The sequence below is a fragment of the Pristiophorus japonicus genome, chromosome 6 (genome assembly GCF_044704955.1).
Source record: "Pristiophorus japonicus isolate sPriJap1 chromosome 6, sPriJap1.hap1, whole genome shotgun sequence".
In the NCBI taxonomy this organism is placed as follows: domain Eukaryota; kingdom Metazoa; phylum Chordata; class Chondrichthyes; family Pristiophoridae; genus Pristiophorus; species Pristiophorus japonicus.
The window spans coordinates 252,260,508-252,286,126 of record NC_091982.1 but is presented as its reverse complement, the minus strand read 5'-3'; positions in this window follow the sequence as shown (position 1 = coordinate 252,286,126).

The window sequence follows — 25,619 nt, the reverse complement described above, 5'->3', positions numbered from 1 at the left end:
TAGGATTGGGCAGGGTCAACAATGATTTATGAAAGGGAAATCATGTTTGACAAATCTGTTAGTGGTTGTAACTAGCAGAATAGATAAGGGGGAACCAGTGGATGTTGTTTATTTGGATTTTCAGAAGGCATTCGATAAAGTGCCATGCAAGAGGTTATTGAACAAAATTTGGGCTCATCAGATTGGGGTTAATATACTAGCATGGTTTGAAGATTGGTTAATGGACAGAAAACACAGAGTAGGAATAAACGAGTCATTTTCGGGTTGGCAGGCTGTAACTAGTGGGATACCGCAAGAATCGGTGCTTGGGCCCCAGCTATTCACAACCTATATCAATGATTTGGATGAGAGGACCAAATGTAATATATCCAAGTTTGCTGATGATACAAAGCTAGGTGGGAATGTAAGTTGTGAGGAGGATGCAAAGAGGCTTCAAGGGGATATAGACAGGTTAAGTGAGTGGGTAAGAACATGGCAAATGGAATATAATGTGGAGAAATGTGAAGTTCTCCACTTTGGTAGGAAACATAGAAAAGCAGAGTATTTTTTAAATGGTGAGAGATTGGGAAATGTTGGTGTTCAGAGGGACCTGGGTGTCCTTGTACACCAATCACTGAAAGTTAACATGCAGGTACAGCAAACAATTAAGAAAGCAAATGGTATGTTGACCTTTATTACAAGAGGATTTGAGTATAAGCACCTGGAGTATTGTGTACAGTTTTGGTCTCCTTACCTAAGGAAGGATATACTTGCTATTGAGGGGGTGCAATAATGGTTCACCAGACTGATCCCTGGGATGGGGGGGATTGTCCTATGAGGAGAGATTGAGTAGACTAGGCCTATATTCTCTAGCGTTTAGAAGAATGAGAGGTGATCTCATTGAAACATACAAAATTCTTACAGAGCTTGACAGGGTAGATGCAGGGAGGATGTTTCCTCTGGCTGGGGAGTCTAGAACCAGGGGGTCACAGGCTGAGAATAAGGGGAAGGCCATTTAGGACTGAGATGAGGAGAAATTTCTTCACTCAGATGGTGGTGAATCTTTGGAATTTTCCAGCCCACAGGGCTGTACATGCTCAGTCTTCGAGTATATTCAAGACAGAGATCGATAGATTTTTGGATATTGAGGGAATCAAGGGATATGGGGATAGTGCAGGAAAGTGGAGTTGAGGTAGAAGATAAGCCATAATCTCATTGAATGATGGAGCAGGCTCGAGGGGCCGAATGACCTATTCCTGCTTCTAATTCTTATATTTTGATATGTTCTAAAGCAACACCACAATTTTAACATTCTCATCCTTGTTTGCAAATCCCTCCATGGCTTTGCCCCTCCCTATCTCTGTAATCTCCTTCAGCCTCGCAACCCTCAGAGATGTCTGCGCTCCTCTAATTCTGCCCTCTTGAGCATCCCTGATTATAATCGCTCAATCATCGGTGGCCATGCCTTCAGCTGCCTGGGCCCCAAGCTCTGGAACACCCTCTATAAAACTCTCTGCCTCTCTACCTCTCTCTCCTCCTGAAGATGTTTCTTAAAACCTACCTCTGACCAAGCTTTTGGTCATCTACCATAATTTCTTGGTTAAAGGCACTATATAAATTTAAGTTGTTGTTGTTGAAGTGCTGCACTTCGGAGGGAGCAGTACTGAGGGAATGCTGCACTGTCGGAGGGGCAGTACTGAGGGAATGCTGCACTGTCGGAGGGGCAGTACTGAGGGTGCTCTGTACTGTCGGAGGGTCAGTACTGAGGGAGTGCCGTACTGTTGGAGGGGCAGTACTGAGGGAATGCTGCACTGTCGGAGGGAGCAGTACTGAGGGAATGCTGCACTGTCGGAGGGGCAGTACTGAGGGTGCTCTGTACTGTCGGAGGGTCAGTACTGAGGGAGCTCCGCACTGTCGGAGGAGTGGTCCTGAGGGAGTGCCGTACTGTTGGAGGGGCAGTACTGAGGGAGTGCCGCACTGTTGGAGGGGCAGTACTGAGGGAGCGCCGTACTGTTGGAGGGGCAGCACTGAGGGAGTGCCGCACTGTTGGAAGTGCATCTTTCGAATGAGACATTAAACTGAGACCTCCCTCTGCCTTCTCACGTGGACATAAAAGATCCCATGGCACTATTGGAAGAAGAGCAGGGGAGTTCTCCCCTGTGTCGGGGCCAATATTTATCCCTCAACCAACATCAGTAAAATAGATGATCTGATGATTACCACAGAGTGACCAGGAAGGCTCTTTCAGATGGACACTGGCAGACTGCTGCCTGGTTTTCTGGGCCCAGTTGAACGTATGTAAACAAGCTCGCTGACCATGATACTGTGGCCAGCCTGTGAGTGCACGGACTGTTATGCTCCTGACGTGTAGCCAGCTGGCCAGTCGCAAACACAGGAGTGCTGGGGAGCGAATCCACTCTCTGCCTTTCTCTCATCTCAGCGGGATTTCATTTTGTTTTTTGATTCCAGACGCTGCCTTGCTGAATCTCCAGCAGCTTTCTGTGTCAACACTTTGCCGAGTACTCGTGTTTCACACCAGGGCACTGATGCCTGCTGATTGCGGCTCAGATTTATTCCACTTATAAATGCTCTACCTTCTGCTTTGTGCTCGGTGAGCTACCCCAAACCAGTGGTCTCATCATCATCATCGGCAGTCCCTCGAAGTCGAGGAAGACTTGCTTCCACTCTAAAAGTGAGTTCTCAGGTGACTGTACAGCCCAATATGGGAATTACAATCTCTGTAACAGGTGGGACAGACAGTGGTTGAATGAAGGGGTGGGTGGGGAGTCTGGTTTGCCGCACGCTCCTTCCGTTGCTTGCGTTTGGTTTCTGCATGCTCTCGGCGACGAGACTCGAGGTGCTCAGCGCCCTCCCAGATGCTCTTCCTCCACTTAGGGCGGTCTTAAGCCAGGGATAACCAGGTGCCGGTAGGAATGTTGCACTTGATCAAGGAGGCTTTGAGGATGCCCTTGAAACGTTTCCTCTGCCCACTTGGGGCTTGCTTGCCGTGTAGGAGTTCCGAGTAGAGCGCTTGCTTTGGGAGTCTCATGTTGAGCATGCGGACGATGTGGCCCGCCCAACGGAGCTGGTCGAGTGTGGTCAGTGCTTTAATGCTGGGGATGTTGGCCTGAGCGAGAACACTGATGTTGGTGCATCTGTCCTCCCAGTGAATTTGTAGGATTAATCCAATACACGCACATACAGTGCCAGTGTCATCAGGCAAAGGGGAATTAGGGGAGACGGCTTACAGCAATTTCTGACAGCTCCCGGGACACAAATTGTCTGAACAACAGCTTCTGCTAGCAGCTGAATTTTCCTGTTTACTTTAGAGCTTCTCCTATCAACACTGGGGTACAGTTCCTGAAGGTGCTGACTCTCCCTGGGGTACAGTTCCTGAAGGTGCTAACTCTCCCTGGGATACAGTTCCTGAAGGTGCTAACTCTCCCTGGGATACAGTTCCTGAAGGTGTTGACTCTCCCTGGGGTACTGTTCCTGAAGGTGCTGACTCTCCCTGGGGTACTGTTCTTGAAGGTGCTGACTCTCCCTGGGGTACAGTTCCTGAAGGTGCTAACTCTCCCTGGGATACAGTTCCTGAAGGTGTTGACTCTCCCTGGGGTACTGTTCCTGAAGGTGCTGACTCTCCCTGGGGTACTGTTCGTGAAGGTGCTGACTCTCCCTGGGGTACAGTTCCTGAAGGTGCTGACTCTCCCTGGGGTATAGTTCCTGAAGGTGCTGACTCTCCCTGGGTACAGTTCCTGAAGGTGCTGACTCTCCCTGGGATACAGTTCCTCAAGGTGCTGACTCTCCCTGGGGTACAGTTCCTGAAGGTGTTGATTCTCCCTGGGATACAGTTCCTGAAGGTGCTGACTCTCCCTGGGGTACTGTTCTTGAAGGTGCTGACTCTCCCTGGGGTACAGTTCCTGAAGGTGCTAACTCTCCCTGGGGTATAGTTCCTGAAGGTGCTGACTCTCCCTGGGTACAGTTCCTGAAGGTGCTGACTCTCCCTGGGGTACAGTTCCTGAAGGTGCTGACTCTCCCTGGGGTACAGTTCCTGAAGGTGCAGACTCTCCCTGGGGTACAGTTCCTGAAGGTGCTGACTCTCCCTGGGGTACAATTCACTACAGCTGTCTGTATATTCTGTATATTTAACCTGCAGGCTGTATTATATCACCACAAAGATCTCCTATCAGTGTTTTGGATCGATAATAATAGACCCAGGTTCGGGATCTGGATAAATGTGGGGATGAATAAGAGACAAGACAAATGAAGTAAAGATAAAACACCATTTACTGAGAGAAAAGAAACATAATAATACAGTTTATGAAGAAAAGAGGAGTATGATAAGATGCAACAAAGCTCACGGCCTTCGGCCCGTCGGGAACTCCGCAATGACAGCTGGTCAGGAGCATTGGGGATCCCGGCACCGCTCGCGAATCACGGTCCAAGGTGAAGTTCAAAGAGCTACTGGACAGTTCCGTTCCTTTATACTATTGAACAAGCATGGGTGCATGTGGCTTATGGCCAACGCCTAATCTGTAAGGCCCCAGCTGTTCTTCCACAAAGCATGAGATCTCAAGGCACCAACCGTGCCATAAACAAGATGGTGTGCGCATCAAGGTCTCTCTCTCTCTCTCTCTCTCTCTCTGCATCAACAACATTCCACGAGGCATCCATCAGAACACACAATGTAAATGTCGGAATATCATAACTAACCCTATGTGATTAACCCTATACAATACGATCAGTATCTAATTATTTCCTCGGCTGGAACAATCCAAGGTTTCTCTACCAGATGTAAACTTACTGTCCTGGGATCAGAAACTCATTTCAACTCTTTAATTTAAGAGGAAAACCAATTTTTGGAGGAAGGAATAAACATGGAGCCAAAAAGCCTGTCCTTGAGCCTGCTCCACCATTCAATAAGATCATGGCTGATCCGATCATGGACTCAGCTCCACTTCCCTGCCCACTCCCCATAACCCTTTACTCCCTTATCGCTCAAAAATCTGTCTATCTCCACCTTAAATATATTCAATAACCCAGCCTCCACAGCTCTCTGAGATAGAGAATTCCACAGATTTACGACCCTCGGAGAAAAGGAATTCCTCCTCATCTGAATTCTTATTCTGAGACTATGCCCTCTAGTTCTAGATTCCCCCACGAGTCTACTTTGTCGAGCGCCCTCAGTATCTTATATGTTTTGATAAGATCACCTCTCATTCTTCTAAACTCCAATGTGTACAGGCCCAACCTACTCAACCTTTCTTCATGTCAACCCCTTCATAGATATGCGCTCTAAAATAAGGCTACATAGTGTCTTCTACTGTGAAGACTGATATAATGTGTATCTTTGGAATTCTCTACCCCAGAGAGCTGTGGAGGCTCAGTCTTTGAGTATATTCAAGACAGAGATCGATAGATTTTTGGATATTAAGGGAATCAACGAATATGGGGATAGTGCAGTAAAGTGGAGTTGAGGTAGAAGATCAGCTATGATCTTACTGAATGGCGGAGCAGGCTCGAGGGGCTGAATGGCCTCCTCCTGCTCCTAATTCTTATATTCTTATGTTCATATAAAATATTTGATCAAAGTCTCTGGCATTTCCTTGTTTCCCATTATTAATTCCACAGTCTCATCCTCTAAGGGACCAAAATTTACTTTAGCTACTCTCTTCCTTTTTATATAATTTTAGAAGCTCTTACTGTCTGTTATTATATTCTTTCTAGTTTACTCTCTTAATCTATTTTCTCCCTCTTTATTATTTTTTTAGTCATCCTGTGTTTCTAAAATGTTTCCAATCTTCCGGCCTACTATTAATCTTTGCTTAGTCGTTGAGTATATTCAAGACAGAGATCGATAGATTTTTGGATATTAAGGGATGTGCAAGACTGTGGATTTGAGCTAGAAGATCAGCCATGATCTTGTTGAATGGAGGAGCAGGCTCAAGGGGCCGAATGGCCGACTCCTGGTCCTAATTATTATGTTCTTATATTCTTATGTTCGTAACAGTGTATGCCTTTTCTTTCAATTTGATACCATCCTTAACTTCCTTAGTTAGCCACGGATGGTTCATCCTCCTCATAGATTCTTTCCTTCTCAGTGGAATATATCTTTGTTGAGAAGTATGAAATATCTCCTTATATGCACTGCTCATCTACCATCTTGCCTTTTAATCTATTTTAGCCAACTCTGTCTTCATACCTTTGTAATTGCCTTTATTTAGGTTTAAGACACGAGTTCCAGACCCAAGTTACTCACCCTCAAACTGAATGTGGAATTCTATCATGTTATGATCACTCTTCCCTACAGGATCCTTTACTATTATGGCGAGTTCCACATTCTCATCACTCTCTGGGTAAAGAAGTTTCTTCTGAATTCCCTGTTGGATTTATTAGTGACTATCTTATGTTTATGATCACTAGTTTGGCAGAAAGAATGGAAGAGCAGAATATTTTTAAAAAGGTGATATATGTTATAATTCAGAGGGAGCTGGGTGTCCTTGCACATGAATCGCAGAAAGTTAACACGCAGGTACAGCAAGCAATTAAGAAGACAAATGGTATGTTAGACTTTATTGCAAGGGGGTTGGCGTATAACGGTAAGGAAGTCTTGCTGCAATTACATGGGGATTTGGTGAGGCCACACCTGGAGTACTGTGCACAGTTTGGGTCTCCTTACCTAAGGAAGGATATACTTGCCTTAGAGGGCGTGCAACGAAGGTTCACCAGAAAAGGTAGACTCGTGGGGGAATCTAGAACTAGGGGGCATAGTTTCAGACTAAGGGGCCGTCCATTAGAATTCAGATGAGGAGGAATTCCTTCTCTCCAAGGGTCGTAAATCTATGGAATTCTCTACCCCAGAGAGCTATGGAGGCTGGGTTATTGAATATATTTAAGGCAGAGATAGACACATTTTTGAGCGATCAGGGAGTAAAGGGTTATGGAGAGTGGGCAGGGAAGTGGAGCTGAGTCCATGATCAGATCAGACATGATCTTATTGAATGGTGGAGCGGGCTCGAGAGGCAAAATGGCCTACTCCTGCTCCTATTTCTTATGTTAGATAATTAGATGCTGAAAGTAGATCTTTGTGGTGATATAATACAGCCTGCAGGTTAAATATACAGAATATACAGTCAGCTGTAGTGAATTGTACCCCAGGGAGAGTCAGCAACTTCAGGAACTGTACCCCAGGGAGAGTCATCACCTTCAGGAACTGTACCTCAGGGAGAGTCAGCACCTTTAGGAACTGTACCCCAGGGAGAGTCAGCACCTTCAGGTACTGTACCCCAGGGAGAGTCAGCACTTTCAGGAACTGTACCCCAGGGAGAGTCAGCACCTTTAGGAACTGTACCCCAGGGAGAGTCAGCACCTTCAGGTACTGTACCCCAGGGAGAGTCAGCACCTTCAGGTACTGTACCCCAGGGAGAGTCAGTATTTTCAGGAACTGTACCCCAGGGAGAGTCAGCACCTTCAGGAACTGTACCCCAGGGAGAGTCAGCACCTTCAGGAACTGTACCCCAGGGAGAGTCAGCACCTTCAGGAACTGTACCCCAGAAAGACTCAGCACCTTCAGGAACTGTACCCCAGGGAGAGTCAGCACCTTCATGAATTCTGAGAGAGTCAGCACCTTCAGAAACTGTACCCTGGGGAGAGTCAGCACCTTTAGGAATTGTACCCCGGGGAGAGTCAGCACCTTCAGGAATTGTACCCCAGGGAGAGTCAGCACCTTCGGGAACTGTGCAATGAAGGTTCACCAGTCTAGAACCAGGGGTCACAGACTCAGACTAAGGAATCGGCCATTTAGGACTGAGATGAGGAGAAATTTCTTCACTCAGAGAGTGGTGAATTTTTGGAATTTTCTACCCCAGAGGGCTGTGGATGCTCAAGTCATTGAGTATACTCAAGACAGAGATCAATAGATTTTTGTATATTGGGGAATCCAGGCATATGGAGATCAGGCGGGAAAGTGGAGTTGAGGTAGTTCAGCCATGATCTCATTGAATGGTGGAGCAGGCTCGAGGGGCCGAATTGCCTAATTCTGCTCCTTTTTCTTATATTCTTATATGTTCTTAAGCAATGCCTTGATTTAGTATTCTCAGCCTTGTTTACAAATCCCTCTATGGCCTCGCCCCTCTGTAATCTCCTTCAGCCTCACAACCCCCCCGAGATCTCTGCGCTCCTCAAATTCTGTCCTCTTGAGCATCCCTGATTATAATCGCTCCACCGTCATTGGCCGTGCCTTCAGCTGCCTGGGCCCTTAGCTCTGGAACACCCTCCCTAATCCTCTCCGCCTCTCTACCTCTCTCTCCTCCTTAAGACCTTTCTTAAAACCTACCTCTTAGTCCAAACTTTTGGTCATCTGCCATCAAGTCTATGCAACCTGTCCTCATAATTTAACCCTTTTAACCCCGGTATTACTCTGCTGAATCTGCGCTGCTCCCCCTCCGAGGCCAATCTACCCTCCCTGAGGGGCGGGGCCCAGAACTCAACACGGATACTCCAGAGGGGGTCTGACCAGAGCATTATTCAATTGTAACATCAGTTTCACCCCTTTGTATTTCAGACTCCTGGAGCTAAGGGCCAAAATCCCAATAGCCTTTTAAATTATTTTTTGTGCCTGTCCACTGGCTTTTAGTGATTCCTGTACTTGGACCCCTAAATCTCTCCGCTCCCGCACAGTTCCCAGCTTCTCACCATTTAGCCGGGTTTGTCCTGAAGGGATTGAGTTGAACTGACCCGTGATCAGACCCAATCTGTTTACACCACTTTGACTCCAAGAATCTGAGTCCACAGATGGCGGGGACGAAGTCCAATTCTAACATTGGAAGCAATTCTTCACATTGTTTACAGCTACAATTTAATTCAAAGCAGTTGTAACTTCAGATCAGGTCAAATGAGGTTTGCAATACGACCTTGTGGTGTGAATCGCTTCTTACTTCTCCCTCTCAACCTCGATTCGGCGTTTCCATCTCTGGTTGGATGTGTTCCTGGAGGTTTCATCCCTGTTTGCACCCCGGCCCCACTCTCCCGCCATTGGTCCATCGGTTGGGTGACAGGTCCACCCCAGTGAGGCCCCGCCCGATCATTGGCCTGAGCCACTTCTTGCGGGATCCAATTGGTCCCCATCTCCCGCCCCTCCCCACCTCTCCCAGTTCTCCATGCAACAGGCACCGATCAAAGGGCATGCCTTGGACCTCCATCCAGGCGTCTGAAACTGTCGGCTTCAAGCCAGCTGCTGGGAGGAGCTGGGGAGCAATCTGGAGGAACAGCGTGTTTCTTGTTCTTTCTCTGCCTCAAGTGTTGAAAGTTCCTGTTAGCTGTTCCGTGCCTCTTGCCATGAGCCTCCTCAGCCCGTGAGGGAATTGAAGAATGAACAAGGCTGCCATTTCATGGTGCTGCCAATTGCCAGCATCACCCCAGCACTGGCCAACAGTTACAGGAGCAGCTTTGGTTATAAATGAGCAACCCATCACTCGAGCACCGCATCTTACACACACTGCATCAACACGCCCGCCCCATTGGCACGACCATCCCATGGACCCGCCCACCACATGGGGATGTCCATCTTGCAACCTGGCTGCAATTGGAATCCTGGGCTTGTGGGTTCAATCCACAAGAGTCCTGTGAATGTTTGATGGGACAGTGTAGAGGGAGCTTTACTCTGCATCTGACCCGTACTGTATCTACACTGGGAGTGCTTGATGGGCAATGTAGAGGGAGCTTTACTCTGTATCTAACCTGGGCTGTACGTGCCCTGGGAGTGTTTGATGGGACAGTGTAGAGAGAGCTTTACTCTGTATCTAACCTGGGCTGTACCTGCCCTGGGAGTGTTTGATGGGACAGTGTAGAGCGAGTTTTACACTGTATCTAACCCATGCTGTACCTGCCCTGGGATTGTTGATGGCACAGTGTAGAGTGAGCTTTACTCTGTACCTAACCCGTGCTGTACCTACCCTTGGAGTGTTTGATGGGACAGTGTAGAGGGAGCTTTACTCTGTGTCTAAACCGTGCTGTACCTGCCCTGGGTGTGTTTGATGGGACAGTGTGGAGGGAGCTTTACTTTGTATCTAACCCGTGCTGTACCTGTCCTAGGAGTGCTTGATGGGACAGTGTAGTGGGAGCTTTATGCTGTATCTAACTTGTGCTATTTCTGCCCTGGGAGTGTTTGATCGTACAGTGTAGAGGGTGCTTTCCTCTGTATGTAACCCCGTGCTGTATCTGCCTGGACTGTTTGATGGGGACAGTGCAGAGGGAACTTTACTCTGTATCTAATCCGGGCTGTACATACCCTGGAAGTGTTTGATTGGACGCTGTAGAGGGAGCTTTACTCTGTACCTAACCTGTACTGTACCTACCCTGGGGGTGTTTGATGGTACAGTGTAGAGGGAGCTTTACTCTGTATCTAACCCCATGCCGTACCTGCCCTGGGAGTGTTTACTGGTACAATGTGGAGGGAGCTTTACTCTGTATCTAACCCCGTGCTGTACCTGCCCTGGACTGTTTGATGGGGACAGTGCAGAGGGAGCTTTACTCTGTATCTAACCTATTGGATTTCTAACACAGATGAGGCCGCACACAGGGAGGTTAAAGTAACAGTGACCTCAGTCTTTATTAAGACACTCCAAAGTGAGGAACAGGCCTTAGGGGCCAGCTTATATACAGTGCTCCCAAGGGATGCAGGGCTCCCTTGGGACTTCAGGGGATGCACTCCCTGGTGGCGGAACATGGGAGTGCATGCTTTACAGATACACATCATCACTCCCCTGCAAAGTCAAAGTGAAAACTATTTACAAGGTGAGGCGGTCGGGAGCCTTTCTTTCCCTGGTCGACCGCCTCGGTACAAATGTCTGTTCTGGTGTGTTGGCTATTCCCTCGCTGGGCTGGCGTGTTGTTGGCCCTGCAGGGCTGCTGGGTGAGCCTGACCTTGCTGGGCTGTTGGGCGTGATGGGTTCGATTTCCTGGTCCAGGATGGTGTCGTTGATCCTTTGGGTGTGTGCTGTGGGCTCGAAAAAGGTGGTGTCTGCTGTGGGTTGTTCAGGGCAGTCTGTGAACCGCAGCCTCCTTTGGTCCAGATGCTTTGTGCAAATTTGTCCATTGTCTAGTTTGACTACAAACACCCTAATCCCTTTTTTAGCTATCACCGTGCCCGTGATCCACTTGGGACCATGTCCATAGTTTAGCACATACACAGGGTCATTCAGATCAATTTCCCGTGACACAGTGGCGCGACAATCATTTACATTTTGTTGCTGCCGCCTGCTCTCTACCTGATCATGCAGGTCGGGGTGAACCAGCGACAGTCTGATTTTAAGTGTCCTTTTCATGAGTATCTCAGCCGGGGGCACCCCTGTGAGCGAGTGGGGTCTCGTGCAGTAACTGAGCAGTACTCGGGACAGGTGGGTTTGGAGTGAGCCTTCTGTGACTAGTTTAAGGCTCTGTTTGATTGCTTGTACTGCCCGCTCTGCCTGCCCATTGGAGGCTGGTTTAAACGGGGCCTAGGTGACAGGTTTGATCCCATTGCGGGTCATGAATTCTTTAAATTCGGCACTGGTGAAACATGGCCCATTGTCACTGACCAGTATGTCAGGCAGGCCGTGGGTGGCAAACATGGCCCTCGGGCTTTCAATTGAAAAAGCATCCACCACCACCAGGAACATTTTACCGAGAAATGGGCCCGCAGAGTCGACATGGATCCTCGACCATGGTCTGGAGGGCCAGGACCACAAACTTAGTGGTGCCTCTCTGGGCGCGTTGCTCAACTGAGCACATACGCTGTATTGCTGTACACAGGACTCTAAGTCAGAGTCGATATTGGGCCACCCAACGTGAGATCTGGCTATCGCTTTCATCATTACTATACCTTGGTGTGTGCTGTGGAGATCCGAGATGAATGTCTCCCTGCCCTTTTTGGGTAGCATTACGCGGTTACCCCACAACAGGCAGTCTGCCTGAATGGACAGCTCATCCTTTCGCTGCTGGAACGGCTTGATTAGCTCTTGCATTTCAACGGGGATGCTGGCCCAGCTCCCATTCAGTACACAGTTTTTTACCAGAGACAGCAGAGGATCTTGGCTGGTCCAAGTCCTAATCTGGCGGGCCGTGACAGGTGATTTATCATTTTCAAACGCTTCCGTGACCAGCAACAAGTCTGCGGGCTGCGCCACCATCAACAAGTTTGCAGCCTGCGCCATTTCCACCCTTGTGCTGGGCAATGGTAGCCGACTGAGAGCATCCACACAGTTCTCGGTGCCTGGCCTGTGGCGGATGGTACAGTTATAGGCTGATAGCGTGAGTGCCCACCTTTGTATGCGGGCTGAGGCATTAGTATTTATCCCCTTGTTTTCAGCGAACAGGGATGTGAGGGGCTTGTGATCTGTTTCCATCTCAAATTTGAGGCCAAACAGGTGCTGATGCATTTTCTATACCCCGAACACACACGCTAATGCCTCCTTCTCAATCATGCTGTAGGCCCTCTCAGCCTTAGACAAGCTTCTGGAGGCATAGGCGACAGGTTGCAACTTCCCCACAACGTTAGCTTGTTGTAATACACACCCGACTCCGTACAACGACGCATCACATGCTAGCACAAGTCTTTTACACAGGTTATACAATACAAGCAGCTTGTTGCAGCATAAAATGTTTCTGGCTTTCTCAAAAGCAATTCTTTGTTTTTTTTTCCCATACCCAGTTCTCACCTTTACGCAATAACACATGTAGGGGCTCTAAAAGGGTGCTTAACCCTGGTAGAAAGTTGCCAAAATAGTTGAGGAGTCCCAGGTACGACCGCAACTCCGTGACGTTCTGTGGCCTGGGTGTGTTCCTGATATCCTCTGTCTTGGCGTCTGTGGGCCGAATGCTATCCGCCGTGATCGTACTCCCCAAAAACTCCACTTTTGTGGCCAAGAAGCGCATTTCAACCTCTTCAGTCGCAGCCCTACGCGATCCAGTCACTGGAGGACCTCCTCTAGGTTTTGTAGGTGCTTGACGGTGTCCCGACCCGTGACCAATATGTCGTCCTGAAAAATCACCGTGCGTGGTATCGACTTGAGTAGGCTTTCCATGTTTCTCTGGAAGATCGCTGCAGCCGACCGAATTCCAAACAGGCATCTGTTGTAGATGAACAGTCTCTTGTGCGTGTTGATGCAGGTGAGGCCCTTCGAAGACTCCTCCAGCTCCTGCTTCATGTAGGCCAAAGTCAGGTCGAGCTTGGTGAACGTCTTGCCTCCTGCCAGCGTCGCAAATAGGTCGACTGCCTTAGGAAGCGGTTATTGGGTCCTGTAGCGAGAAACGATTAATAGTTACTTTATAATCGCCGCAAATCCTGACCGTGCCATCACTTTTGAGTACTGGAACAATCGGCTGGCCCACTCGCTGAATTCCACTGGGGAGATGATGCCCTTGCGTTGTAGCCTGTCCAGCTCGATTTCCACTCTCTCCCTCATCATGTGAGGTACCGCTCGAGCCTTGTGGTGAATGGGTCGTGCCTCTGGGACTAAGTGGATCCGCACTTTCACCCCAGAAAAGTTTCCAATGCCTGGCTCAAAAAGGGAAGGAAATTTAAGAACCTGGGTACATGAGGCCTCATCGACATGTGATAGCGCTCGGATGTCATCCCAGTTCCAGCGGATTTTGCCTAGCCAGCTCCTTCCAAACAATGTGGGGCCATCGCCCGGGACAATCCAGAGTGGCAGTTCGTGCACCATGCCCTCGTAGGTGACCTTGACCATGGCGCTGCCCAGGACGGTGATGAACTCTTTGGAGTACGTTCTCAGTTTCGTGTGGATGGGGCTCAAGGCTCGTCTGAGTGCCATGTTGCACCACAGTCTCTTAAACATCTTTTTACTCATGATGGTTTGGCTAGTGCCAGTGTCCAGTTCCATGGCTACGGGTAACCCATTCAATTTTACATTTAGCATTATAGGTGGACATTTCATCGAGAATGTGTGCACCCCGTGTACGTCAGCATCTGCCTCCTCTCTCTGAGGCTCGAAATTGCGTTGATCCACCATGGACCGACCTTCCTCTGCCACGTGGTGGTTAGCGGGTTTTGCAGAGCTTGCAGCTCGTCTGCAAGCTCGTTGGAGGTGCCCCATTGTTCCACAGCTCTTGCAAACATACCCTTTGAAGCGGCATGAATAGGCTGAATGGAAGCCTCCACAACGGCAACAAGGTGTGAGTTGCCTTGCATTCATCCTTTGTTGCGGACTCTGAGTCATCTGGGTCACCTGAGGCCTGCTGGCAGTTGCAGACTCGTGGGTTCTGCCCTGTACATTTCTGCTCGCAAACACAGTTCCAGTTAATTTATGAACATTGCCTGCACTTGTGTGCTGAGAGATTTGTTTGGTGTTATCACTGGTGGCCATAAACGCCTGTGCTATCACAATGGCCTTACTGAGGGTCGGTGTCTCTACAGTCAAAAGTTTTCGTAGGATGGTCTAGTGGCCAATGCCCAGTACAAAAAAGTCTCTGAGCATCTGCTCCAGGTAGCCATCAAACTCACATTGTCCTGCATGTCGACTTAGCTCGGCGACGTAGCTCGCCACTTCCTGACCTTCAGATCGTTGGCACGTGTAGAACCGATACCTCGCCATCAGCACGCTCTCCCTAGGGTTAAGATGCTCCCGAACCAGTGTACACAGCTCCTCATATGACTTATCTGTGAGTTTCACCGATGCCAGAAGACTCTTCATGAGGCTGTAGGTCGGTGCCCCGCAGACTGTGAGGAGGACCGCTCTCCTTTTTGCAGCGCTTTCTTCTCCGTCCAGCTCATTGGCTACAGAGTACTGGTCTAGCCGTTTGACATAGGCTTCCCAGTCCTCACCCTTCCAGAACTTCTCCAGGGTGCCCACAGTTTGCTGCATCTTTGCGTTGGATTCGTATACTCGTCGCCAGTTTATTGTGTTCCTAACACAGATGAAGCTGCACACAGGGAGGTTAAAGTAACAGTGACCTCAGTCTTTAATAAGAGACACTCCAGAGTGAGGAACTGGCCTAAATACAGTGCTCCCAAGGGGTGGTGGGATCCCTTGGGACTTCAGGGGATGCGCTCCCTGGTGGCGGAACATGGGAGTGCATGCTTTATAGATACACAACATAACCCATGCTGTAACTACCCTGGTTGTGTTTGATGGGAAACTGTAGAGGGAGCTTTACTCTGTATCTAACCCCGTGCTGTACCTGCCCTGGGAGTGTTTGATGGGACAGTGTAGAGGCAGCTTTACTCTGTATATAACTCGTGCTGCACCTGCCCTGGGAGTGTTTGATGGTACAGTGCAGAGGGACCTTTACTCTGTATCTAACCCATGCTGTACCTACCCTGGGAGTGTTTGATGGGACACTGTAGAGGGAGCTTTACTCTGTATCTAACCTCTGCAGTATCTGCCCTGGGAGTGTTTGATGGGACAGTGTAGAGGGTGCTTTACTCTGTAGCTAAGCTGTGCTGTACCTGCCCTGGGACTGTTTGATGGGACAGTGTAGCGGGAGCTTTACTCTGTATCTAACCCATGCTGTACCTGCCCTAGGAGTGTTTGATGGGGACAGTGTAGAGGGAGCTTTACTCTGTATCTAACCCATGCTGTACCTGCCCTGGAAGTGTTTGATGGCACAGTGTAGAGGGAGAACATAAGAACATAAGAATTAGGAACAGGAGTAGGCCATCTAGCCCCTCGAGCCTGCTCCGCCATTCAACAAGATCATGGCTGATCTGGCCGTGAACTCAGCTCCACTTACCCGCCCGCTCTCCATAACCCTTAATTCCCTTATTGGTTAAAAATCTATCTATCTGTGACTTGAATACATTCAATGAGCTAGCCTCAACTGCTTCCTTGGGCAGAGAATTCCACAGATTTACAACCCTCTGGGAGAAGAAATTCCTTCTCAACTCGGTTTTAAATTGGCTCCCCCGTATTTTGAGGCTGTGCCCCCTAGTTCTAGTCTCCCCGACCAGTGGAAACAACCTCTCTGCCTCTATCTTGTCTATCCCTTTCATTATTTTAAATGTTTCTATAAGATCACCCCTCATCCTTCTGAACTCCAACGAGTAAAGACCCAGTCTACTCAATCTATCATCTCCGGAATCAGCCTAGTGAATCGTCTCTGTACCCCCTCCAAAGCTAGTATATCCTTCCTTAAGTAAGGTGACCAAAACTGCACGCAGTACTCCAGGTGCGGCCTCACCAATACCCTGTACAGTTGCAGCAGGACCTCCCTACTTTTGTACGCCATCCTTCTCGCAATGAAGGCCAACATTCCATTCGCCTTCCTGATTACCTGTTGCACCTCCAAACTAACTTTTTGGGATTCATGCACAAGGACCCCCAGGTCCCTCTGCACCGCAGCATGTTGTAATTTCTCCCCATTCAAATAATATTCCCTTTTACTGTTTTTTTTCTCAAGGTGGATGACCTCACACTTTCCGACATTGTATTCCATCTGCCAAACCTTAGCCCATTCACTTAACCTTTCTAAATCTCTTTGCAGCCTCTCTGTGTCCTCTGCACAACCCACTTTCCCACTAATCTTTGCGTCATCTGCAAATTTTGTTACACTACACTCTGTCCCCTCTTCCAGGTCATCTATGTATATTGTAAACAGTTGTGGTCCTAGCACCGATCCCTGTGGCACACCACTAACCACCGATTTCCAACCCGAAAAGGACCCATTTATCCCGACTCTCTGCTTTCTGTTAGCCAGCCAATTCTCTATCCATGCTAATACATTTCCTCTGACTCCGTGTACCTTTATCTTCTGCAGTAACCTTTTGTGTGGCACCTTATCGAATGCCTTTTGAAAATCTAAATACACTACATCCATAGGTACACCTCTATCCACCATGCTCGTTATATCCTCAAGGAATTCCAGTAAATTAGTTAAACATGATTTCCCCTTCATGAATCCATGTTGCGTCTGCTTGATTGCATTACTCTGGACCTAACCTGTGCTGTACCTGCCCTGGGAATGTTTGATGGTACAGTGTAGAGGGAGCTTTATTCTTATCTAACCCCGTGCTGTACTTGCCCTGGGAGTGTTTGATGGGGACACTGTAGAGGGAGCTTTGCTCTGTATCTAACCCCGTGCTGTACCTGCCCTGGGAGTGTTTGATGCTACAGTTTAGAGGAAGCTTTGCTCTGTATCTAACCCCGTGCTGTACCTGCCCTGGACTGTTTGATGGGGACAGTGTAGAGGGAGCTTTACTCTGTATCTACCCCGTGCTGTACCTGCCCTGGGTGTGTTTGATGGGACAGTGTGGAGGGAGCTTTACTCTGTATCTACCCCGTGCTATTCCTGCCCTGGGAGTGTTTGATGGTACAGTGCAGAGGGAGCTTTACTCTGTATCTAACCCTTGCTGTACCTACCCTGGGAGTGTTTGATGGGACACTTTAGAGGGAGCTTTACTCTGTACCTAACCTGTGCAGTATCTGCCCTTGGACTGTTTGATGGGACTGTTTGGAGGGAGCTTTACTCTGTATCTAACCCGTGCTGTACTTGCCCTCGGCATGTTTGATGGTACAGTGTAGAGGGGACTTTACTCTGCATCTAACCCGTGCTGTATCTACCCTGGGAGTGTCTGATGGGACTGTATAGAGGGAGCTTTACTCTGTATCTAACCCATGCTGTACATGCCCTGGGAGTGTTTGATGGGACAGTGTAGAGGGAGCTTTACTCTGTATCTAACCCGTGCTGTACCTGCCCTGGAAGTGTTTGAATGGGACAGTGTAGAGGGAGCTTTACTCTGTATCTAACCCGTGCTATCCCGGCCCTGGAAGTGTTTGATGGGTGTAGAAATATGCAGGCTATGGCAACATAAGGTGGGAAGACCCAAGAGTAAGATTAAAGTGCCTTGAACATAGAAGTGAATTACCAATTGAAACTGAAGTTCAGTCAATCTTCCCTTAGCATCACCAGTAACAAGGATAAACTAATCATCATGACAGACGAATGTGTAATTGAAGAGATGGGCAGATTATAGAATAGTATAAACCAGGAAAATTTAGAATTCAGCAGAGAAGGACTCAGGGTTTAATTAGGAGGGGGAAAATAGAGTATGAGAGTAAACTTGCAGGGAACATAAAAACTGACTGCAAAAGCTTCGATAGATATGTGAAGAGAAAAAGATTAGTGAAGACAAAAGTAGGTCCCTTGCAGTCAGAATCAGGTGAATTCATAATGGGGAACAAAGAACTGGCAGACCAATTGAACTAATACTTTGGTTCTGTCTTCACTAAGCAAGACACAAATAACCTTCCGGAAATACTAGTGGTTTGAGGGTGCAGCGAAAAGGAGGAACTGAAGGAAATCCTTATTAGTCAGGAAATTGTGTTAGGGAAATTGGTGGGATTGAAGGCTGATAAATCCCCAGGGCCTGATAGTCTGCATCCTAGAGTACTTAAGGAAGTGGCCCTAGAAATAGTGGATGCATTGGTGGTCATTTTCCAACATTCTATAGACTCTGGATCAGTTCCTATGGATTGGAGGATAGCTAATGTAACCCCACTTTTTAAAAAAGGAGGGAGTGAAAAAACAGGGAATTATTGACTGGTTAGCCTGACATCGGTAGTGGGGAAAATGTTGGAATCAATTATTAAAGACGTAATAGCAGCGCATTTATAAAGCAGTGACAGGATCGGTCCAAGTCAGCATGGATTTATGAAAGGGAAATCATGCTTGACAAATCTTCTAGAATTTTTTGAGGATGTAACTAGTAGAGTGGACAAGGTAGAACCAGTGGATGTGGTGTATTTGGACTTTCAAAAGGCTTTTGACAAGGTCCCACACAAGAGATTAGTGTGCAAAATTAAAGCACATGGTATTGGGGTAATGTATTGACATGGATAGAGAACTGGTTGGCAGACAGGAAGCAAAGAATAGGAATAACCGGGTCTTTTTCAGAATGGCAGGCAGTGACTAGTGGGGAACCTCAAGGTTCAGTGCTGGGACCCCAGCTATTTACAATATACATGAATGATTTGCACGAAGGAATTGAATGTAATATCTCCAAGTTTGCAGATAACACTAAACTGGGTGGCGGTGTGAGCTGTGAGGAGGATGCTAAAAGGCTGCAGGATTACTTGGACAGGTTAGGTGATTGGGCAAATGCATGGCAGATGCAGTATAATGTAGATAAATATGAGGTTATCCAATTTGGTGGCAAAAACAGTAAGGCAGAATGTTATCTGAATGGTGACAGATTAGGAAAAGGGGAGGTGCAACGAGACCTGGGTGTCATGGTACATCAGTCATTGAAAGTGGGCCTGCAGGTACAGCAGGCGGTGAAGAAGGCAAATGGCGTGTTGGCCTTCATAGCTAGGGGATTTGAGTATCGGAGCAGGGAGGTCTTACTGCAGTTGTACAGGGCCTTGGTGAGGCCACACCTTGAATAATATGTACAGTTTTGGTCTCCATATCTGAGGAAGGACATTCTTGCTATTGAGGGAGTGCAGCAAAGGTTCACCAGACTGATTCCCGGGATGGCAGGACTGACATATGAAGAAAGACTGGATCGACTAGGCTTATATTCACTGGAATTTAGAAAAATGAGAGGGGACCTCATAGAAACATTTAAAATTCTGACGGGATTGGACAGGTTAGATGCAGGAAGAATGTTCCCAATGTTGGGCAAGTCCAGAACCAGGGGTTACAGTCTAAGGATAAGGGGTAAGCCATTTACGACCGAGATGAGGAGAAACTTCTTCACTCAGAGAATTGTGAACCTGTGGAATTCTCTACCACAGAAAGTTGTTGAGGCCAATTCATTAGATATATTCAAAAGGGAGTTAGATGTGGCCCTTACGGCTAAAGAGATCAAGGGGTATGGAGAGAAAGCAGGAATGGGGTACTGAAGTTGCATGATCAGCCATGATCATATTGAATGGTGGTGCAGGCTCGAAGGGCTGAATGGCCTGCTCCTGCACCTATTTTCTATGTTTCTATGTAAAACCCCACCTAGGCAGCGAGAACCTAGGAACCACTCCCTCGCTCTCTCTCTCTCTCTCTCTCTCTCTCTCGAGTGGCGGAGTGACACCAGTGGCGGAGATTGATCACCTCTGTTCACGGGTAATACGAGCACAAGTAGTGAGACTTTTGTGCTATTTTATACATTGTTTGTACTTTAATTCTACTTTGGGAAATAACATTTATTTGGCTTCAATGCAATGTTTGTTGACGACTTTCTTCCAAAACTCGAAGTCCCACCAAATTGTTGCGACTATAGTGACTAAATACCCACCGAGTAAACCGTCTACAAACCTACAGTGAGTTTTGTGCAACAAATTGGCGACCCAGATGGGACTGTGAATTTAAAGAGTACTCAAAGAAGCATAGTCAGTGGTTAAACTGGTCAGGGACCAGGACTAAGGATAGTCAGTGGTTAAACTGGTCAGTAACCAGGACTAAGGATAGTCAGTGGTTAAACTGGTCAGGGACCAGGACTAAGGATAGTCAGTGGTTAAACTGGTCAGGGACCAGGACTAAGGAAAGTCAGTGGTTAAACTGGTCAGGGACCAGGACTAAGGATATGGCGACTAAAAGGGAAAAAAACTAAGGAAATGACCTCCCAAGATTGGGAAGAGCAGTGTAACCGAGTAATGATTCAGAAATTTCACAGTTGGGTGTCGACAATGTCCATGTTATGGCCAACTGAAAGCACAGGCCAAAAATTTTTAGAAACTATTTTAACAGGCGCCAGTAAAACCCTGAAAGGTAAAAATGACAAATATGTACTAATGGGAGCCTGTTATCAAGAGTTACGGAATGAACGAACCCAACTCCAGGAGCAAACGCGCAAATTGGAAGGGTCAAAAGGGAAATAGAGGAATTAAAGGAAGGAAATACCCAACTCCGGGATGAAAAACAGTTATATACCATCCATATGGCGGCTAGTCTGCGAGCCGTAGACACAAGTGTATTTGAGACTAATAAGTTAAAGGAAGAATTAAGGGCATCGGGATTGGCCCAAGATCGCCTGGCAACCGAACGCCAGGACTTGAAGTCAGCCCAAAGGGAGAAACATGATAGATCGGACCATACTCCCTGCCGTAAAGAAATTGATAAATTAAAAGCACAATTATCCTCCCACAGAGGAATGATTTGCACTTTTCTGACCAAGGAGGCTCCGAAATTAACTATGCTGATTTGGCCGAGGCAGCCTGTGAGTATGAACATGACTCAGAATTAGAGGAAAAGGGAAGGCCCCCACCTTAAGCCCCTGACTCCCCAGCATGTCAGGTCCCCATGAATCCCATGAGAACTACTAGGGGTACGCGCGCCGAGGGTGACGTGCCGATACGGTTCGCCACCCCGTTGAGTGTCTCCCACTAAGTGAAATTTCCAAAGGTATCACTAAATATGAAGGGAAAAATAGTTTCGAATTATGGAAAGCATCAGTTAACAGGCCTCTGAGACCCACGGATTAGACAAGGCGGAACAAAGGAAATTGGTAACTATGTGTCTGGAACCGGTTATTTTTGGTTATTTATGCCGCAGACACAGAGAATGGGAGGAGGAACCTTGGTGGAATTGTGGACCGCTATACAGGATGTGTCAGGGGTCAACAGTAAGGACCCTGTGATGGAATTGGCTAACTTTAGACGGGCCCTGGGAGAACACTCACTATGCAAAGTGATTGTGGGTATTTTACTGTGCGGTAATGGGAGATTTAGATCGGCAAAATTTAGCCGACGGAGCAAGTAAAAACAATTGGCGTCAGTCTATAATCTCACAGGCTACCAAATCAGCCCAACGCGCTTATCAGATGTATGACCCCGCTGATACTACTCATAATGAAGCATGGATACTGCGGAGAATGACAGTGGCGTGGCAACAAGACCAAAATAGATAGAAGGGCAAGTTGCATGCCTATCAGGCACACGCCAGGGCATATGATCCTCCGGTCTGGAAGACAGAAAGTCCACCTAAGTATCAGGAAGGAACCTGAGGGCCTCTGGGACACCCCGCACAGGGACCCAGAGGAACAAAATGGACTTGCTTCAACTGTGGGGAGACGGGTCACCAGGCTAGGGAGTGTAGAGCCCCAAGACCCCTCGGAGTGCAGCGGCAGGTCAGAGTGCAAAGATAAGAGTTTGGTAAGTGGGAGAGTTCGGGCAAGTGGGATCGGGAGGTGTTGCTTTGTCTTCTTTTCCCCACCAGTGTTGACTCCCCGGCCTGGGAGGAAAAGAAAACGAAGTGTGACATCACAGCCAAGAGGGTAAATGATTGGCTGGTTGATTGGTGAGTAGTTTTTCTTTTTTCCTTATTTTGTCAGTAAGAAACCTTTGGCATTGTTGCCACATTAGGTTATTTTAAGGGTTAAGTCATGGCAGGAGAGCCCAGACCCGTGTCATGCTCCTCCTGTGCCATGTGGGAAATCAGGGACGCTTCCAGTGTCCCTGACGACTATGTGTGCAGGAGGTGTATCCAGCTGCAGCTCCTGTCAGACCGCATGACAGCGCTGAAGCTGCGGATGGATTCACTCTGGAGCATGCGCGATGCTGAGGATGTCGTGGATAGCACGTTCCGTGAGTTGGTCACACCGCAGGCAAAGGTTACAAAGGCAGATAGGGGATGGGTGACCATCAGGTAGAGCAAGAGTAGGAAGGTAGTGCAGGAGTCCCCTGCGGTCATCTCCCTCCAAAACAGATATACCGCTTTGGATATTGTTGGGGGAGATGGCTCACCAGGGGAAGGCAGCAGCAGCCAAGTTCATGGCACCAGGGGTGGCTCTGCTGCACAGGAGGGCAGGAAAAAGAGTGGGAGAGCTATAGTGATAGGGGATTCGATTGTAAGGGGAATAGATAGGCATTTCTGCGGTCGCAACCAAGACTCCAGGATGGTATGTTGCCTCCCTGGTGCAAGGGTCATGGATGTCTTGGAGCGGCTGCAGGGATTCTGGAGGGGCAGGGTGAACAGCCAGTTGTCATGGTGCATATAGGTACCAACGAAATAGGTAAAAAGCGGGATGAGGTCCTACAAGCTGAATTTAGGGAGCTAGGAGTTAAATTAAAAAGTAGGACCTCAAAGGTAGTAATCTCAGTATTGCTACCAGTGCAACGTGCTAGTCAGAGTAGGAATCGCAGGATAGCTCAGATGAATATGTGCTGGAGAAGTGGTGCAAGAGGGAGGGATTCAAATTCCTGGGACATTGGAACCGGTTCTGGGGGAGGTGAGACCAGTACAAACCGGACGGTCTGCACCTGGGCAGGACCGGAATCAATGTCCTCGGGGGAGTGTTTGCTAGTGCTGTTAGGGAGGGGTTAAACTAAGATGGCAGGGGGATGGGAACCTATGCAAGGAGACAGAGGGAAATAAAATGGGGGCAGAAGCAAAAGATAGAAAGGAGAATAGTAAAAGTGGAGGGCAGAGAAACCCAAGGCAAAAATCAAAAAGGGCCACATTATAGCAAAATTCTAAAGGGACAAAGAGCATTAAAAAGACAAGCCTGAAGGCTCTGTGCCTCAGTGCGAGGAGTATTCGTAATAAGGTGGATGAATTAGCTGCGCAGGCAATTATGATATAATTGGGATTACGGAGACATGGCTCCAGGGTGACCAAGGCTGGGAACTCAACATCCATGGGTATTCAACATTCAGGAAGGATAGATGGGAAGGAAAAGGAGATGGGGCAGCATTGCTGGTTAAAGAGGAAATTAACGCAATAGTAAGAAAGGACATTAGCTTGGATGATGTGGAATCTGTATGGGTAGAGTTGCGGAATACCAAAGGACAGAAAACGCTAGTGGGAGTTGTGTACAGACCACCAAACAGTAGTAGTGAGGTTGGGGATGGGATCAAACAAGAAATAAGGGATGCATGCAATAAAGGTACAGCAGTTATCATGGGCGACTTTAATCTACATATAGATTGGGTTAACCAAATTGGTAGCAATGCGGTAGAGGAGGATTTCCTGGAGTGTATTAGGGATGGCTTTCTAGAACAATATGTCGAGGAACCAACTAGAGAGCAGGCCATCCTAGACTGGGTGTTGTGAAATGAGAGAGGACTAATTAGCAATCTTGTTGTGCGGAGCTCCCTGGGGAAGAGTGACCATAATATGGTAGAATTCTTTATTTAGATGGAGAATGATAGTGTTAATTCAGAGACTAGGATCCTGAACCTAAGGAAAGGTAACTTCGATGGTATGAGACATGAATTGGCTAGGATAGACTGGCAAATGATACTTAAAGGGTTGACAGTGGATAGGCAATGGCAGACATTTATAGATTACATGGATGAACTTCAACAATTGTACATCCCTATCTGGAGTAAAAATAAAAAGGGGAAAGTAGCTCAACCGTGGCTAACAAGGGAAATTAGGGATAGTGTTAAATCCAAGGAAGAGGCATATAACTTGGCCAGAAAAAGCAGCAAACCTGAGGACTGGGAGAAATTTAGAATTCAGCAGAGGGGGACAGAGGGTCTAATTGGGAGGGTGAAAATAAAATATGAGAGGAAGCTTGCAGGGAATATAAAAACTGACTGCAAAAGCTTCTCTAGATATGTGAAGAGAAAAAGATTATTGAAGACCAACGTAGGTCCTTTGCAGTCAGAATCAGGTGACTTTATAATGGGGAACAAAGAAATGGCAGACCAATTGAACAAATACTTTGGATCTGTCTTCACTAAGGAAGACATAAATAACCTTCCGGAAATACTAGTGGTTTGAGGGTGCAGCGAAAAGGAGGAACTGAAGGAAATCCTTATTAGTCAGGAAATTGTGTTCGGGAAATTGGTGGGATTGAAGGCTGATAAATCCCCAGGGCCTGATAGTCTGCATCCTAGAGTACTTAAGGAAGTGGCCCTAGAAATAGTGGATGCATTGGTGATCATTTTCCAACATTCTATTGACTCTGGATCAGTTCCTATGGACTGGAGGATAGCTAATGTACCACTTTTTAGAAAAGGAGGGAGAGAGAAAACGGGGAATTATAGACCAGTTAGCCAGACATCGGTAGTGGGGAAAATGTTGGAATCAATTATTAAAGATGAAATAGCAGCGCATTTGGAAAGCAGTGACAGGATTGGTCCAAGTCAGCATGGATTTATGAAAGGGAAATCATGCTTGACAAATCTTCTAGAATTTTTTGAGGATGTAACTGGTAGAGTGGACAAGGTAGAACCAGTGGATGTGGTGTATTTGGACTTTCAAAAGGCTTTTGACAAGGTCCCACACAAGAGATTAGTGTGCAAAATTAAAGCACATGCTATTGGGGTAATGTATTGACGTGGATAGAGAACTGGTTGACAGACAGGAAGCAAAGAGTCGGGATTAACGGGTCCTTTTCAGAATGGCAGGCAGTGACTAGTGGGGTGTCGCAGGGCTCAGTGCTGGGACCCCAGCTATTTACAATATACATCAATGATTTAGATGAAGGAATTGAATGTAATATCTCCAAGTTTGCAGATGACACTAAGCTGGGTAGCGGTCTGAGCTGTGAGGAGGATGCTAAGAGATTTCAGGGTGACTTGGACAGGTTAGGTGAGTGGGCAAATGCATGGCAGATGCAGTATAATGTGGATAAATGTGAGGTTATCCACTTTGGTGGCAAAAACAGGAAGACAGAATATTATCTGAATGGTGACAGATTAGGAAAAGGGGAGGTGCAACGAGAGCTTGGTGTCATGGTACATCAGTCATTGAAATTTGGCATG